Raw genomic sequence first — 19119 nt, forward strand, 5'->3', positions numbered from 1 at the left:
ATCTCCTTGAACATTAAGCTTTATAATCACCCTAGAAAGAATTTATGTCCAAAGCTTCCCAAGATACTTGACTCAATAACTGTTATTAACTGGACCATGTTGAGCTGGCTGTTAGCACAGTCCACTGGAACCAGTAGTTAATGAATTAGTGATGCTACTCCATTCCATTCTCCTCATTCACATACACACTGAGCTCATGTTTTAGTACGAAGAATTATAAACACACATACAAGTTATCTGTGGTAGAAGCAAATTTTCTAAAGGACACCAATAAAGTTTAATGCACAATAGTACAGATGAGAGCCCATATTTACAGAACCATGATGGAGGTCTCTAAGGAATGACCTGAGGAACTCTCACACCATTTTCATATTTCTGGAATGGCTCAAAGAAAGAGGAGGCAAAATAAGTACACCTACGTCCAGATAAAACAGCCAAATAATTTAAACAAGTATCCTGCCACTACCCTCCCATGAGGTTCAGGGAAAGATTATTGAGAGAGAGAGAGAGAGAGAGAGAGAGAGAGAGAGAGAGAGAGAGAGAGAGAGAAGAAAGAAAGAAAGAAAGAAAGAAAGAAAGAAAGAAAGAAATCTCTGCATTAACCCATCTTTTACCCCATCTTATCTTTTACCCCATCTCAAACCAATAGCAATACCTCTGAATTACCCCAAACCCAAGACTTTGAATATGTAGTCTAGGTGAAGTCCAGGCATAATATGTTAAGCTCTAAGAAATAAACCATCATAAGCTACTCAGTGAGCACTGTTCTTATAAACTTTTATATAAAGCACCTTATAATAAATAACCAAAGCTGACATTCAGATGCTATGTACTGTTGGTTAAAAAAAAAAAAAACAAAAAAAACAAAAAAAAAACAAGTGAAATACTTCCATACCAGCTGGTGAAAAGGAATCCTTTATTGAGACTGCAAGCTACCTAATTATGTCACCCAGTGGCAGCCAGAGAGCAGGTAATGGACCTTGGAATGGGGCCAGCACAGATGTGGGTCACTTCCAGTGGCTGCTGAAATGCCCTAGAAGGTGGCAGCACAACGACATGTGCGCTTCAGTGTGTGTGAGGGGTTACCATGGGTGGGTTGCTAGCAACATTTTCTGTGGAGGTCAAAGTACAGACTTTTTTTCCAGGCCACGTGGCAAAGACTGGCTTCTAGGCCCACATCATCCAGTCATCTTTCAGTTGTAACAAGGCAACAGTGCCAGGCACCTAATTGACCACTGATTTAATGGGGATCTTGGAAGAGTTTGATGCAGTTTCCTGTGTCACAACAGAGTTCAGCTAAGACATCATTTACCAACCAGAAGATTACATTGATAATTTCTAAGCATCAACAAATAACTTGGATACTATTATACCAATTTGATGAATAAGTTGAGCTACACTTGGTAGACAATTTTATGATGTGTATTTATAATTTATCTAGAAGATACAGGACAATTTTTTTAAAGTATAATTAACATACATTATTAGTTTCAAGTACACAATGTACTGATTCAATACTTCTGTACATTACTTAGTGCTCACCATGGTAAATGTAGTCACCATCTGCCGCCATACAACATTACTACAATTCTGTTGACTGTATTTTCTATGCTATACTTTTGATTTCTGTGACTTATTTTATAACTAGAAGTTTGTACCTCTTAATCCCCTTTACCTATTTCTCTTAACCCCCCCACCTCCTCACAACCATGAGTCTCTGTATTTAAGAGTCATTTTTTGTTTGTTTCTTTGATGTCTTTTTTAGATTCCACATGTAAGTAAAATCATATGGTATTTGTCTTGGTCTGATTTATTTCACTTAGCATTATACCCTCTACGTCCATCTATGCTAAATTGCAGTGTGTGTGTGTGTGTGTGTGTGTGTGTGTGTGTGTGTATAACGGAATATTACTCTGCCACAAAAACGAATGAGATCTTGCTGTTTGTGACAAGGCAATATTTTTAAGCACACGGTTCATTGTAATTAAGTATATTCACAATGTTGTGCAGCCATCATCACTGTTCATTTCCAGAACTTTTCCATCATCCCAAACAGAAACTCAGTACCCAATAAACAGTAACTCTCCATTCTTCTCGCCCCTTAGTAATTTATGATTTTCCATCTCTATGAATTTGCCTATTATGTACCTCATATAGGTTAGTGGAATCATACAATATGTGTAGGCAATATATTTTAAATAAACATAAATATCTAGGTATTACTATACGTATTATTCCTGGCTCTATATTGAAATCTCAGGATCTTTGAAAAATGAGATCTGACATAAGCTGGTATTTTCCCTGTTGATGAGATAAATGTTGGAGATTGTATCAATGTATTGATTCTTTACTGAAATTGCATATAAAATTGTCTCTTCAATTAAGGAATGAATTACAAGTATTCAAAAAGTAGATTAATGCTTGAAGGCTTTTTAAGTAACACTTCCTAACTACAACACTGGCAATTTTGGTTTGGAATCAAACCATGAATTTCTATAACTACAAATTGACAATCACAGACTTTGAGAGTTTCCATTTTGCCCAATGAGATAAGGAGAAGAATGGGAAGATTTCCAAGAGACAACAGCTGTGAAATCACCTGCCTGTAATGTTTAAGCCAAGAGAAATATGCTTGGCTTCTTTCTTTTATGATACAAGGACATGTTGGCCAAAGAATTGCAACTTGAAAATGGAATAAAGAAATTCAATTGTTATCACTCCAAAAGGTCTGAAGTTGAAGCCAAAAATAATAACTCTTACTTAAAAAAAAAAAAAGAGGAATCAACATCAAAATCTAGAGCCACAGAAGAGATAATAATGGAACTATTTGTCAACAAAATGTGAAAATGGCCAAAAGTAACGTGAGCATAAGCAGTGCTGTCCTAAAGAACTTAAAGTGCACAGGTGACGCTTTTGAACAAAATGGGTTTGAGCTGTCATGGGTCCACTTACATGGATTTTTTTTATAAACACAGTGAAATGCTGTAAATGTCTTTTCTCTCCCTTATGATATTCTTAGTCACTTTTTCTGGCTTAACTTATTGTAAGAATACAGTATATAATACATTTAACATACAAAATATGTGGTAATGGACTGTTTGTTACCAGTAAGGCTTTCAGTCATTAGTAATTAAGTTTGGGGGGAGTCAAAAGTTATATGCAGATATTTGACTATGGTGGGAAGGAGGCTAGTGCCCCAACCCCCACGTTGTTAAAGGGTCAACTATATACATAAAGTACCGTTGTTCAGGCCATGGAAATCTAAGGACATGACAGGTTGCTATTTCTAATGCCACCTCCATCTTTTCCACACCCATCTTGCATCTCTAAATGCCTACCAGGCAGCTTCACTTGGATGCCTCCCAGCCAATTCCAATTCAACAAGCAAACAACGAAGCTTTTTATCGACCTGCCCCAAATAGGAATACAGGAAGAAAATCCAATCTCATGAAACTGCATTGCCATCCGCACAAGCTGTGCAGGTCAGAGTCATCAGCTGCTTCTCCCATTCTGTGTGGCCCTGAATTTAGTCTGCTACCAAATTCTATTCAAGGACTTTGTCTTTCTCTCCATCCTATTGTCACAGCCTCTGCTCGAAACTTCATTTTCTCTCACCCAAATCCTTGGAATACTTAAGCCAACCCATCTCCCCAGTTGATTTTTTCTCTTCCCGAATCCTTCCTCCATAATGGTCTAAGGGTTGAATCTTAAAAACAAATTAGATCATTTCATTATGCTCACACACACACACACACACACACACACACACACACACACACAGAATGCATGAAATAACCTCCAATAAACTCTGTGTTGACATCAAACTCCTTAACAAGACACAGATTTTTCACCAATCTGGCCTAATCTGCCACCCTGCCTTATGTCCTATTATTGGTCCTACCACAGTCTACAATTTAACTTATTGTTTTATCCTTGCCCCCACCCCCACCACACACTTCTTTCTCATGCCTCCACAATGCTCTTCTCCATCAATACCCTCGTTTCCCCCATTCTTCCACTCAGTCAAGAAGACTCAAGTATGATGTCACTTTACCATCACACCATCCCTTTCTTGAACTGACTTTATGACTCTCTCCTCTATATGCCCACAGGACTCTGTTAAAACAATCATCAAAGTATATACAGTCTACTGTACTATAATTTATACATGCCTGTCTTCCTCTGATTATGTGCTTTCCAAGTAACATATTATTCATATTTGTATCTCCAGTGCTTAAAGAGAAGAATGTGTATGTTCAATATATGGATTTATGTAAGTAAATGAATGAATGATGCAGCATATCAAAACCAGCTGAAAAAATAGAAATCCCAGCTACATTATTATTATAATCATTCTTTCATTAAATGAACCAATTTCATTAAATGCTCTTGAGGTGGAATTTTATATATCAGCAATCATACATTGTTTATCAACCAAGTATACATTACTTTTAAAAAATGTTTAATGTTTATTTTTGAGAGAGAAAAAGACAGAGTGCGAGCAGAGGAGAGGCAGAGAGAGAGGGAGACACAGAACCCAAAGCAGGCTCCAGGCTCTGAGCCATCAGCACAGAGACCGACGCAGTGCTCGAACTAAGACTGTGAGATCATGACCTGACCGGAAGTTGGATGCTCAACCAACTGAGCCACCCAAGCGCCCCCAAGTATATATTATTTTTAAAGAGAATCTTAAAGTTTTTTGAATGAGATGACAAAGCACTGATGAGGTGAAAAAGTATTTTAGACATTGGAGACGGCACAGAACATAATGCGCAAGGAAGAAAAGGCAGGAATGGGGACCCAGGAGGAGACTAGTTTGAAAAGAACCAAACAACCAATTTGACAATAAATTTCATATAATAAATAAATAAATACATACATACATACATACCAAACAAATCAATTGGAAACTAGATGGTGACTATAAGAGTTTTAAAAAAATCTAATGAAGAAGGGCTTTGCAAGATTAAGAAATACCACACTTGGGGCGCCTGGGTGGCGCAGTCGGTTAGGCGTCCGACTTCAGCCAGGTCACGATCTCGCGGTCCGGGAGTTCGAGCCCCGCGTCAGGCTCTGGGCTGATGGCTCAGAGCCCGGAGCCTGGTTCCGATTCTGTGTCTCCCTCTCTCTCTGCCCCTCCCCCGTTCATGCTCTGTCTCTCTCTGTCCCAAAAATAAATAAACGTTGAAAAAAAAAATTTAAAAAAAAAAAAAAAAGAAAGAAATACCACACTTATGCTGAAAGAAATAGCTCATCCATAAAAGGGAAGGGACCAGATAAGAAACAAAAATGGTTTGGAGCTGTGGAATTCTCTAGATATATTGAATGAAAGTAAGGCAGTCTTTGTGAAACCAGATGACTAAACTGGAGTTTAGGAGTACCGAGCTATATAAGTGGAGAGTAAAAGTGAGAACTGATAGATTTTGTGAGAAAAAAAAGATGTGATAGGAGTTCAGTGTGGAGCAAGCCTAAGTGTAAGAAGGGATATTTTCCCTCCTAACAGAAACAGAGGCATTAGGCAGAGGAGCTATTTAATGATTTGTCAGGGGAAAAAAAGGGTCTTCTCCATGTCTAGCTTAAGATAGTGGCAATATACCCAGTCAGAAATATCAGGAGAAGGCAGTGCATCTCTTTGGAATAAATAGCTTCATAATTTGGAAAAGTGTTCCTCAAAGATCCCACAACAAAATATGTCAGTCAACAATGAATACAGACCTGATCAAAGGAAGATAATTGAATGATCTCTTCTGGAACTCAGTTCTTGCTGGTCAGGGGGATTTCCTGATATCCAACTGACACCTTTCCAAAGTTTGCCAACTTACAGTAAAGCCAAAGTTCATCCCACATCCATAGGAACACGTGCAGCTAGAACAAATTATGGGGAATACTGGCTTCAATCAAATCTAAAACAATGACCAAAGACAGTGAAGGAGAATCAGTAAGCACAAGGTCATGGAGATGACATTCTACCCTTGGCCCAAGGATGGAGAGTCGAGGTGCCTAGCACAGCACCTGGGGATAGCCCTTTGAAACTGTTTCCACTTTCACACACAAAGATTGAGGTAAACCTTATAAAATTTTCAAGAATCAAATTACGTGAAATTCATGTTACTCAATACCCAAGAAGCCATGTGAAACGAGTTTGCACATAAGGCCCTTGTGCCTTATGTCATTTTACAGGACTGTTACGCCTCCCCGACAGCAGCTCCACAGAATAGTTTAAATGCTCGACTCCTGCACACACCCCATCCAAATTAGAGATGAGTGCACACAACTACTTGCTGGACCCTATGAAAATCTTAAATTATATTTCAGACATTTGGGCTTTAACAAAGAACATTTTTTTTCCAAGCGTATTTTCCCTTGGTTTTTAAACCCATGTGTATTTTAAGGGGGAAAAAATCCATCTGTTTCTGATTCATTTATGCTTAACTCATCAGGATATCACTGGAGAAGAGTTATCGGGTGTCCACGTCACTTTCCTCCCTCCTTAAACTTCTGTAACTTCTCTTCTTAAAAGCAAGCAGGTGTACTGTGTCACAATTAAACAGATAAGAATTGTAAAACACAATCACTTTGATTCAAACCTCAAGATACATGGGTTTTAAAGGAAAGCATTAGAGTCTCCCCCTTCTCCTAATTTCTAGTTGTATGATTTTGTTGGTAGGAGTGATGTTTTTTGTTTTTTCTTTTTATCTTAAGCAGGAGAGAGATGAGAAAACATAATACGGCCAACGATATTTAGCGGGCCAAGTCTAAACTACCTGAATTCTCTTCATCTTTTATTAGAAGAGGTGCTTGAGTAATGATCAAACAATGGAACTTATTAAATCAACAAGTAAAACGATCCCCCCCCCGCCCCACAAAGTGTTAATATTACCAAAGTTTATAAGTTTGTTTAAAAATAAGAACTCTTTTCTTTCCCCCCTGAAACAATGATACAGAATAAAAGATCTGGACTCCTGGTGAACCCACCAAAATCTAACTAACTATAAGGGATGTAAGTCTCACACTGACTACATTTAAGAGGCAGGGTACAGTAGTACAGAGAACATGCACTATGAAGTCAGAAAGGTCTGAATTCCAATTTAACTCAACCTTTTACCGGTTGCTAATTAACATCTAGGTCACTTTCATCATTCCTAACATGGATATAAAGCCACTTCTGCAAGAGCTATTGTGAGTATTAAAGACGAGGCCAACCCAGAGCCTAGCCCACAGCTGTGTGCTTTTTTGGTTACCCCTCATCACTGTCTACAACAGCATTTTAGGAGAAATATTTTCCAAGACTTGATTCAGCTTGTCTAAGCTAAGTAGTCCAAGCCTCTCCTCAGCAGCAGCCGTGTGGGACACACAAACAACGCCAGGCTGGCAGTGGTTCCAGCTGCAGAGATGGCAGTCAGCATGTACCCAGGCTAGCAGAGGGCCAGAGGACCAAGGAACTCTCCCACCATAGTTTCCTGCATGGCCAGCAGGTGTAAACCACGACCATGGGAAAACTATCAATTTAGCCCAACCAAACACACTGCCCTGAGACCAAAAGTCACATGGAAAAAATCAAAAAATAATTATAAAACTCACTGCCAGTACCACTGGCAGCTTCTCACTCTTCAAGAGAGTACTTTAAAGTTTATTTGTGGAAGGGGACTAAAGCTGGCCAATTTCTAGCAAAAGCCCATCCGTGCAGGCAGTGGTTAGGTTGAGGGGATATTTGGCAGTCAGCAGGGGTGGTACCTGCCTGGAAGTCCTCTGCCTCTGGTGTTCCTGTTTGGTGGAAAGTTTTAACATGAAAGCTGGCAAAGAGCAGGTATCAGAGGGGAGAAACCTCAATACAACATAGCAGGTATTTATGATCTGAGTGGTACTTCTGCCCACATTCACAGATTGTTAGGGCTGAAAACGTCCGCGGAGATCAACCCCTTTGGTTCAACTCCTTTCTCTTTACAGATGGGAAGCAAAGGTGCACAGAGGTTATGGGGTTTGTCTGAGGTCATATTGCCAGTTAGGTAATTGATCCAGTACCCAGCCTGTGCTCTTTCCCTCACATGCTCTGGATGCGAGAAGACTTAGACATTAACATGGCATCTGTGAACTTCTATATGTTACGGGGGCCCTCTATTTCCTTCTGCTATGTCTACAGTGCCAATGAGTATTGAGTATAACCCAAGGGTTAAAAGTAAAAGAACCTTAATTAAGAAATGAGCCATAGTGATTTTCAAAAAAAATGCTGAAGACATGACAGTTTCAACTGTTTTGTTGCAAAGAGGAGAGGTAAGTCTGTAAAAATGACTTAAAGCACTAGGGTCTCATATGTAAATTCATTTGACATGGAAATAATGTTTTATTTAGCAAATAGCAAGGACATTATGCTTTAAAAAACCGCATACACTCTCATATCTGTCCCCAAATCAGAGAGGTAAAAATAAGCATAAAGGCATGATTTTTATTTTGTTTTTATCAACAGGTAAATACGAAATACAAAGCCCTGAGGTACAGCATGCCTGGCATGTCGAGAAACAGACGAAGACTAATGTGGCTGGAGCACAGTAAGTAAGGGGAAAAGAGTATGAGAGGATCAGAGAGGTGGCCAGATTTATAGGGCATTACAACCCATTTAAAGCTTTAGCATTTGCTCTCAGTTGATAGGAGGGCATTAGAAGATATTAAGAAGTACCTAAGTCAACAGGATCACTGGGTGCTGCACTGAGAAGAGACTAAGGTAGGTAACAGCAGAAGCAGAGACCTTTTGGACAGCACTTTCCCAATAATCCAGGCAAACAGAGGATCATATGAATCAAGATGATGATGCCAGAGATTTAAGAAGTGACTTTCTTCCACATTTATAGAAGCAGCAGCTCAGAGCATCACCAGTGAGTGTGCAGTGTGACAGAAACAGAAGAGTCAAGAACAACCCCAATGTTTTTAACCTAGAAAATTACAGAATTGAGTTGGCTTCCAATAAGATGGGGATGTCTATGGAGAAGCAGCATGTTTTGCTTTATTATGGGTTGGAGTTTTTATGGCAGGGATGGGGGTGGGATCAGAGTTCAGTTTTACATGTTACATTTGAGAGGTCTATTAAATATCCATGTAGGAATGCTAAGTAGGTAGTGAATATAGAAGGACGAAGTTTAGGAAAGTTCTAGGCTACAGATATAAATCTGGATATCAGACTGTAATTAGTAATTAAAGCCATGATACTGAGTAAGATTACCAAGAAGTGAATGTGGAAAAACGAGTCCAAGAACTGATCCTTAAGAAGCAAGGAGACAAAAAGAAAGGAAACCCACAGGAAGGAGAAAAGGAGAATGTGTTGTTCTGGAGGCCAAGTCATAAAAGGATTCACAGGAAGAGGGAGTGGTCATTTGTGTTAAGGTAGGAAGTCAAATAAAATGAGGACTGAGAACTGTCCATTGGATTTGGAATGAAGGCTATTGATGCCTTTATAAAAAAAAACAGTTTCAGAGGAGTAATGGTGTGATACCTTAACCACAATGCATCCAAGAGATAATTAAAGCAAATACAGACAACTCTTTCAAAGTTTTAATGTACAAGAAAGTGAAGAAAAGGAGTGGTAAATTAAAGTGCAAGTAGTATCAAGAGAAAGCTTTAAATATGGCAGAAACGAGATGTTTGTGGGTTGGTGGGAAAAGTCTTGTATATAAATTTCTTTTAAAAAAGGAACAAAAGAAATAGGATGTAGAAAAGAGGAGAATTAGAGCAATATCCTTGGAGAAATGGGGATGAGATCTGGGACACCAAGTGGAAAGACTGGCCATTGTTAGGAGAATGGATGGTTTACCCATTATAACTGGAGAGAAGGCAGAGTATATGAACTAGATGCAGGTAGGTGGGGAAATGTGGAAGTTTTCTTCTGGTGGCTTCTGTTTTCCCAATTAAAGAAGCAATGAATGAGGACAAGGAAGAAATTGTGAGAGGTTTGAACAGGAAAAAAAAAAAAAAAGTTCACTTAAGGGATGACAGACAAGGGGAATGTAGTGTAATTGCTGGTCACTTGAAGCAAACACACCCAGCTTCATCGGTATAACGAACTTGGGTGAAGATCTCTTCGAGTGCATCGAAGAGAGGAGAACAAAATTGAGGGAGTGGTTATGATGATTGAGGGAGTGGTTATGATGATTGGCCAAGGCCAGGAGCAAAGTAAGGTAAGTGAGGTACAGTGAAAAGGTGGTAGGAGTAAGGGCTTGCAGGCCCCAGTATAGTTGAAGAATTATGGGGTTGGGCATTCATTCCACAGGGAGCAAATTCAAAAGATGGGAGTAAAGCTTAGAAAGTAAAATGCTTGACACTGAGATTATTGGGAAATTAAATTTAAATTCATTGTTAATAACAAGACTTTCATATCATCTAACCAACAAATGCACAATAACTCTGCTCTGGACACCACACCCAGATTTTCATTAGTTTCAATGGTGATAGCTACAATGCCTTGTCCTCAGTCCCAAACAGCATGTAAGACTCACTATTAATGACACAATCAAGACTAAAGCCATTCTTGGGGCGCCTGGGTGGCGCAGTCGGTTAAGCGTCCGACTTCAGCCAGGTCACGATCTCGCGGTCCGGGAGTTCGAGCCCCGCGTCGGGCTCTGGGCTGATGGCTCAGAGCCTGGAGCCTGTTTCCGATTCTGTGTCTCCCTCTCTCTGCCCCTCCCGGTTCATGCTCTGTCTCTCTCTGTCCCAAAAATAAACGTTGAAAAAAAAAAAATTAAAAAAAAAAAAAAAGACTAAAGCCATTCCTACTGCAGGGAAAGCAATTTTCACTGAAAATACTATCTTAAAGACAAAAGAATACAGAACAAGATGATATTAAAATAGAAATGACTTGAAGCAAGCAGCTCACAAAAAATGAAACAGAAGCAAATATCCTTGAGGTTAAGTGCTTTAGATGGAGATTGAATAACTGGGCAGGAGATTATGCAGAAACCATATATGGGTGTGGTAGACTGATAATGGCTCCCAAAGCTATGCCATGCCCAGTGGTTGGGAAAAGGGTCTTTGCAGATATGTGGTTAAAGATTTTGAGATGAGAAAGGTATGCCATCACAAAAGAGAGGAAGACACGTCTGACACACGCAAAGCAGATGATATAAAGACAGAGGCAGATACTCGAGTGACGGAGTCACAAGCCAAGGAATACCAAGGAATGCCAGTAACCAGAAGAACCTGGAAGAGGGAAGAAAGAGCCTCTCCCCCCATGCCTCTGGAGGGAACATGTCTTGCTGACACCTTGATTTTGGAGTTCCTGCCTCCAGAACTGTGAGAGAATAAATGTCTCTGTTTTTTTTTTTAAGCAACTTAGTTTGCAGTAATTTATTACAGCAGCCAAAAAACACCTACAACTTTATCTAAGGAGTGTGTGCTATGCTTGATGCTAGATTGGGCACTTTGAGAAGATCCAAGATGCATGGGATTTAGTTCTTTTCTTAAAGGTTGTATTTTTATTTTATTTTATTTTATTTTACCGTTTTTATTTATTTTTGAGACAGAGAGAGACAGAGCATGAATGGGGGCGGGGCAGAGAGAGAGGGAGACACAGAATCGGAAGCAGGCTCCAGGCCCTGAGCCATCAGCCCAGAGCCCGACGCGGGGCTGGAACTCACAGACCGAGAGATCGTGACCTGAGCCGAAGTCGGACGCTTAACCGACTGAGCCACCCGGGCGTCCCTTTTCTTGAAAGTTTTAACAGTCTAGATTGAGGGGCACCTGGATGGCTTAGTTGGTTAAGCATCCGGCTCCTGATTTCAGCTCAGGTCATGATCTCACGGTTCCTGGGATCCAGCCCTGCGTTGGGCTCTGTGGAGCCTGCTTGGGATTCTCTCCCTCTCTCTCTGCCCTTGCCCCATTCATGCTCGTTCTCTCTCTTTCAAAATAAATAAGTAAACTTTAAGGAAATGAAAACAAACAAATAAAACTCTACTTTGATCTGAAAAAAGTTAATCAAATCCAGAAAATAAGAAGTGAAACCACTCTTGAAATGTGTCTTGAAGGGTGGGAAGAAGATCATATATCAGGTCACAATACGAAACTTATCCAGATTACAGATTCCTGAATAAATTTCAAAAAGCTTGTGCTTTGTTTAAAAACAAAGCAAAACAAAAAACATGGAAAACCGTCTATTATAATAACCTGACTAGTTAGATCACTGGATTCAAAATGCAAACATTTTCTGGGATAGCCTTCACAAAAGAGAACCCACCCAACACAGAACAGACGTACAAAATGAATGAAATAAATTTAGTGGCAGGGCTTCCTGTCATCTGTTCCAAAGTCTCAGCTTCAGAAATCACCCAAGAAACTAATGGCCCTGTACAGGAGGTGCCTTTAAAATTCACAGCTAGGGGCGCCTGGGTGGTTCAGTCGGTTAAGCGGCCGACTTTGGCTCAGGTGATGATCTCACAGCTCGAAGGCTCGTGAGTTCGAGCCCCGCGTCGGGCTCTGTGCTGACAGCTCAGAGCCTGGAGCCTGTTTCAGATTCTGTGTCTCCCTCTCTCTGACCCTCCCCCGTTCATGCTCTGTCTCTCTCTGTCTCAAAAATAAATAAACATTAAAAAAAATTTTTTTAATAAAAATAAAATAAATAAAATAAAATTCACAGCTAGAACTCTTCCATACCTTCAACCAAGCGGACCCCTAAGACCTTCTCACCCAAACAAAAGTGACCAGCACACAAAAAACTTAAGACATATACAGCGTAACTGGCAAATCACCGAATGTCAAATTGAGTCATTTTCTATTTCCCCCTCAAAAACAGCTTCAAAGAACCACAGGCCCGACACTCAGGTTTATCTGTTCCACACCCTGGACCCTCTTTGCCGCAACTGATGGAAAAGTGGCAGACCGCCCTGGGAGTGCCAGCCCAGCTCTCGGCAGATGCTTTTTGCCTCATTAACAGTGGCAGCTAAAGACATAATCAGGTCCAGCTGCAGGGAAGAACTGCTTGAGCTCATGGTTGGCTGACAGGCCCCCGAGTTCCCACTCAATAAGCAATTCCTCTGAACAGTCATCCGCTCGCAGGATGACCTAGAACAAAATCCAGCAGGGAAAGGCACGTTCCCAAAGACAGGCACACTGAAAGCACTTCACAGGTTTTCATTCAAATGAAATGTGACTCAAACCCTCTTGCTCTTGTAGAAGTCCCACAGAGCCATGTCCGCCCAGCTTCTACATGGCTGTCTTGATCTGAGTAAGACCATCTGGGGTAATACCCAGGAGAAGATGAGTATCTACCAGCTTGTTACATGTCAGCACCACTGTGAAGTTTTACCACACTGTGAAACCTTGGATTCGGAAGGTCCCTTCTCCAGCTCTTGTCCTGGCTGGAACTTCAGCATAAACTTCTTTACTAATCCCACGAATGCACCAAGAAAGATGCCATTGGGACCTCACCAGCCTGCTTCAGGGGTAATGTTCACAACAGCCCCAGTTTTCTGATCATGTCGCTCAAACACTTTCCAGCTGTATCAGAAGCATAGAAAGCAGGAAAACACTGATCTGAACCTGCACCAGATGCAAACGGAAAGACCAAAGAACTGGAAGAAGCAAGAGGTGGAAAATGTTTACACTTGCTGAGAAACATCTAGCTTGCCAAATAACTTGTTTGAAATTTTAGCATTTAAAACATAAACATTCTTCTCTTTGGAGGTTTTAGTTGGTCTCCAAATGCAGCTTTTCCTCCCAGCTTCTCTAAAGGAGGAGCTAGATTATGGAGTTAGATGGAGAACGGAAGGGAAAGAAAAGAGCAAGTCTCAAACTCCACAATATAACCAAATGGAAGTAATAAAGCAGCCCACCTAACCAACCAAGCTCTGAATCCTTTCTCTTTTCTTTTTTTCCTTTTCTTTTCCTTCTATCTGCCAAGAACAGGAATTCAGAGAGGCTTACAAAAGAAAAGCCCAGGCTCATATTTCCACCCCCACTGCATGGCATGAGGAAGAATGGAGACCCTGTAGAATGGCCAGGTAAGCTTTGGCCCAGATAAAAGTACAGTATCATGATTTCCTAGATCAATTACAATTGCCTTATAGTATGATGAACCAGACATGCAATAGGCCTTTTTTTTTTTCTTTAAACAAACAGACACTACTTGATGAACAGCCCCCTGGAATGGAGAACTTGTTTTTATTTGTAGTTCATCAAAAGAATAGGACTTATCAGGTGATTGAGGAACTGAAAACAGTCCACTAGTAAAAAGGCTCCATTTTATTTAGGACAATGCTGCCAGCAGCCAGCTAGAACCCCACCTGGGCTTACGTTCAGCTGACAAGATGCTAATCTGCACCATCAGGAACACAGCTGTGCAAGAGAGCCTGGGAAGGGTAGTTGTTATAAGGCAACCGATTTTGTTCAGTTGAATGTATACAGTGCATTTCTAACCCCAAGCTCTTTCCCCTTCCCCACCCCTGGTCCATCATATCTCACCTTATAATTTTGAAAATGCTGGAACAAAAATCTCTCCTAAAATAAAACTTACATACTCCTATTTTTAGTGGTTCCCATTCTCTGGGTCTTGGACCCAAAGGCCCCTAAGTTACTGACAGTGATTTGTAAATCCACATACATCTAGACATCAACTACACACTTGCACATAGATGTGTGACTTTCCAAGCGCACTGTGGCAAAGGCCAGCTTGTGTTACCTCCTAATTTCACAGCTGTCTCCTCAGACTCCCTGGCTGGTGGGGGGGGGGGGGGCGGGAGGGGGGAGCCATGTGACTGGATTCTTTGGTGGGATAATAGGGATTGGGACCCTAGTGGAGATTTGAATCTCGTGAGGAACGCAAAAAATGGACGTGGGCAGAAGTGATACATTCCACTCCCAAGATTACCCCAAGAAAACTTCCCATGCAGCTCTCAACATTCTCTTCCCCCTCTGTCACCTAGACACAGGCGCCAGGGTGACCTCGGAAGCCGCGTGTTAAAGACACCGCAGCCTGCATCACACCAGTCCCTGAATGCTTGAGACACCCCCAGACCCCTTTCAGACCTGCCAGTTGGACTTTATGTGAACAACAACAAAAACCCTATTTGTCCACTGAGATTTCAGGATTTTACTGTTACAGCAGCTAATGCTTCCTTAATTAATACATATATGTAGGCACTGCTGTGGCGAACAAGATATACATTCATTTTGTTTTTCATTTTGGCAAGAACATTTAACAGGAGGGTATACATTCATGTAAAAAGCAACTCCAAGTTCAGAGGTTTTTCCTCGCTGTGTATTTTCTTCAAAAACACTTCACTGACCATTTCTAAAAATTCCAGGCACTGAGTTAGATGTGACATATACAGAGGGAAATCAGTCAGTCTCTGGCCTCAAGCCTACAGTGAACCAAGATGGCAGACATAGAAGAAATATACAAGTGCCTCACTACAAAACTGCAAGTGCTTGAAGCAAACAGAGCACTGGGAGAGTCACAGAAGAGACCTAATGCACAAGGGGAGCAGAGGGCCAGGTTCTTCTGGGGAAGAGATATTTAAGCTGGAGAACACAGATGGATGAGTGTCAACTGATTAATTAAAAATAAAGAGGGGCACCTGGCTAGCTCAGTCAGTTAAGCCTCTGACTTCAGATCAGCTCATGATCTCATAGTTGGCGAGTTGGAGCCCACATCAGTCTCTGCACTGGTGAGGCAGAGCCTGCTTGGGATTCTCACCCTCTCCCTCTGTATCTGCCCCTCCCCCACTTGCACGTGCTTGTTCTCTCTCTCTCTCTCTCTCTCTCTCTCTCTCTCTCTCTCAAAATAAATACACTTAAAAAATTAAAAATAAAGAGAGAGCCCTCCAGCAAAGAGAATTGTGCAAAGACCACAAAGTAGCAACAAGCTTGATGCCCTTGTGGAACTGAAAGGAGGCCATTAGCCTGCCTGTAGAGTAGGAAGCAAGGGGATGGGAGGGGGATGGGAGGGGGATGGGGGGGAGGGGAGGGGAGGGGGGGGAGGGGAGGGGAGGGGAGGGGAGGGGAGGGGAGGGGAGGGGAGGGGAGGGGAGAAACGCTATAAAATGCTATGTCTATGCACAGGATGAATCATGCTAGGCGTTGAAGAATAGTAAAGATTTTCAATCTTAGTCTAAAGCCTACATGGGGGTGATAATGCCCCCAAAAGTGGGTGAAAAGTTGGGTTATGGGAATGGGAGAGAAGAGGTTCCCTCCTGATATGAATGGTTTAAGGTTACCGCAAGGAGTCCCTTCAAAGGGCCACAGCACATGTAAACTGATATGTTTGTTTATGGCATTAAAATTTCATGGGGGTAGGGGCGGATTAAGAGGAAGTATCTTAAAATGTCTAAAAAGGGGGGCAATAATGATAAACAGTCTCAGAAACACTGCTCTAAAGCTAACAGTAATCCAGTTTAGGTGTTAAGCAAGGGAGTGCCACGACCTGATGTTCATTGCTAAAAATTCCATCAGAGTTAATATTTTTGTACTAAAAAGTTCATACTAGAAAAGTTTAGAAAATCCCATTCATTTTAGAAGTTATGGTTAACTGATATTAACCCACTAAGATCATGTAATTTAAACTCTTCCTTGTAAAGATTAAAAAGAACATGAAACTCAGAAAGGCTCTGTAACTAGTGTGTTCAGAATCATGCAATTAGCACGTAGCAAAGTTTATATCCTGTTCTTTTTCTTGCAGCGCTGTACCCAAAAGTCTACCCTGCCCCTGCATGCATCTATGTTATACATGCAATTAGCTTGTGTGGCCACATTTTACATATTGATTCATATCAGACCACCCTCCATATAGTATTTGAGTCAGACGTACAGAAAGGAAGATAATGTAATTTTTTGCCATGCTCCTAGATTTTTAGCAGAAAAATAATGTCCTACCACATGCTGTCACCTATCTTGAAAACCGTCAAGATTTGCAGGTTACATACAGGACTAAAAACAAATGAATCCATTAGCTTTCTTGATTTAGTCAAACATATAGGGGGTAGTCGAAGTTCTGCTCAGCTTTTGTTGTAACCCCTGGCAGAAGATTCTTAAAGTGAGATTATTAGTCTAAATTTAAATAACGGTTTCCTGGGTCTGAAAAGTAAACTAGAGGTCTGAAGATGTTGCTTCTCTTTTACACAGAAAAATAAGTACACATAAAATGAAATGGAATACCAATGTTCATAGGGGCACTACTTACAATGGCCAAATGTGGAAGCCACCCAGGTGTCCACTGATAGATGAATGGATAAACAGAATGTGCTGCATTCATAAAATGCCACATTATTCACTCTTAAAAAAGATATTCTGACACATGCCACAACATATATGAGCCTTGAGGACATCATGCTAAAATAAATAAGCCAATCACAAAAACAGAAATACTGTTATGATCCCGTTTGTATAAATTCGAATTCAGAGACAGAAGGTAGAATGGTTGCAGTCGGGGAGCAGGGGGAATGGAGCTGTTATAAAACGGGTGTAGAGTTTGTTTTGCAAGAGGAAGAGTTCTGGAGACTGGCTGCAGAACAAGGTGAATGCATTTAACACTACTGAACCATATACTTAAAAATGGTTAAGATGATAAATTTGTTACATGCATTTTACACTTATAATTTTTTTAATTTTAACGAATAACATGGTTTTAAGTGTTTTTACAGTAATTGCAGAGAACCTCTGTTCACATACACACACACGGTCAGAAAACAAACATCTAGGCATCTAGGAAGTCCCAAAGTCTGGGTTCATGACAACATTACCTTTTCAACCGTCTTGAATTTCATGTGGCCACAAAAACCTGAGCAGAAGTGAGATCTGTCAACTCTGGGCAGAAGCGTTTCATTGCCAGAGGAAAGCAGAGAACCATTCTCCTTTCTTGTCCGCCAGGGAAGCATGCAGGTTGGGGTGGAGCCACCGTCAGTGTGGATTCCTGAGTGTGCACAGTGAGCCAAGCTCTCCTCATGATCCACACTGAACACGTGGCCCGATGGGGACATACACCTTTCTTGCATTAAGTCACTATGACGTGGTGGTTGGTTGTTACCACAGCATAATCTAGCCCATCCAGACTAATAAAGAGTTTTTATAAGGAACAACAGAATAGGAGAATTTGAATTTCAGATTATATCAGCAAATATTTTTAATAAAAAAAAAAAAAACCCTTTATTTCTCCGCCACCGATTTCTGAAAGAAAATACACAATTAGCACTCTTCATAAAATATACAAGACGTGTCACAATGACTATTAGCAGTGAAGAAAACTTCTTTTCCACACATAATACTACATCATAGACTATGCATGACTCAGTGGAGAGCGTGTGTGTATTTTGTTTGGCTGGTTTGCGATAGAGATGGGGAGAACATCCTAAATAATAGGCACATGAAACATTTCCTTCCTTTCCTCCACGAACGTAGCAACAGTTGCTACATCACACTTGGGTAGAGAAGGTGTTCAACAGCACGTACTCTTCCTTTCATCAAGTGTCAAGTTCCTGGATGCTGTGGACGATTTTCTAAATAAGTATCTGTTAATCTTCCAGGGGCATGATGACTCGAGGAGAAAATACACAGGAGCCTGTTTTCCAGCAGGTTACGTGAAAGGGTAAGGACGAAGGGTTTCCCTCCACCCCCCACTCCCCATCACTCCTCAGCTGTAGGCAGAGCGACTGAGACCTGAAGCTATTCCCAAACATCTGAAAACCATTTATAAAAAACTGAGGTTACTACAAATAAAGACACTTTAAGCTGGTGGTTCATATCTTTAGTTCATGATGTAACTAGACGCTAAAATAACAGTGTATGCTCTGGTGGGAAAAATCATCGGACAGAGTTATGAGACGTGTGGTCCACTCCCACTTCTCCTGTTAACAAACTGGGACATGTCGCTCGACTTCCTAGGACCTTATTTCTCTCATCTGTAAAGAATAAAGATCAGATCAATGTTTCCCAGATCGAACCCATAGTTCGGTCCAACTGTGTCTGAATCCTCTGTGGGTCTGGGGACGGAGAGGGGGGGGCCAGGGGGGGAGACTGGGGTCTCTCAATGCAGATTCCTAGGACCCACCTTTTCCTATTGAGTGAGCATCTGAGAGTGAGACCCAGGAATCTGCATTTTAGAGCTTCTTGGCTTTTAGCTGCATGGCCCTAGTCTTTGGTGGCCTTTGG

The 19119-nt window shown here is 41.1% G+C and overlaps 1 protein-coding gene and 1 long non-coding RNA gene across 4 annotated transcripts in view; one reads left to right on the forward strand and one right to left on the reverse strand.

The window, feature by feature from the left end:
• The window catches only part of ADAMTSL1 (ADAMTS like 1), an 888150-nt gene that overhangs the window by 858358 nt on the left and 10673 nt on the right, over nt 1-19119 (reverse strand). The window lies entirely within an intron of this gene.
• On the forward strand, nt 7110-18694 carry LOC125150714 (uncharacterized). 2 transcript variants are annotated; one of them, XR_007146447.1, is made up of 4 exons: nt 7110-7179; nt 8465-8546; nt 13880-13979; nt 18495-18694. It is a non-coding gene; the product is annotated as an uncharacterized LOC125150714 (long non-coding RNA). The 2 variants fall into 2 exon arrangements; XR_007146448.1 differs by lacking the exon at nt 18495-18694 and adding an exon at nt 14229-14322.

Source organism: Prionailurus viverrinus, chromosome D4 (genome assembly GCF_022837055.1).
Source record: "Prionailurus viverrinus isolate Anna chromosome D4, UM_Priviv_1.0, whole genome shotgun sequence".
Classification (NCBI taxonomy): Eukaryota; Metazoa; Chordata; class Mammalia; order Carnivora; family Felidae; genus Prionailurus; species Prionailurus viverrinus.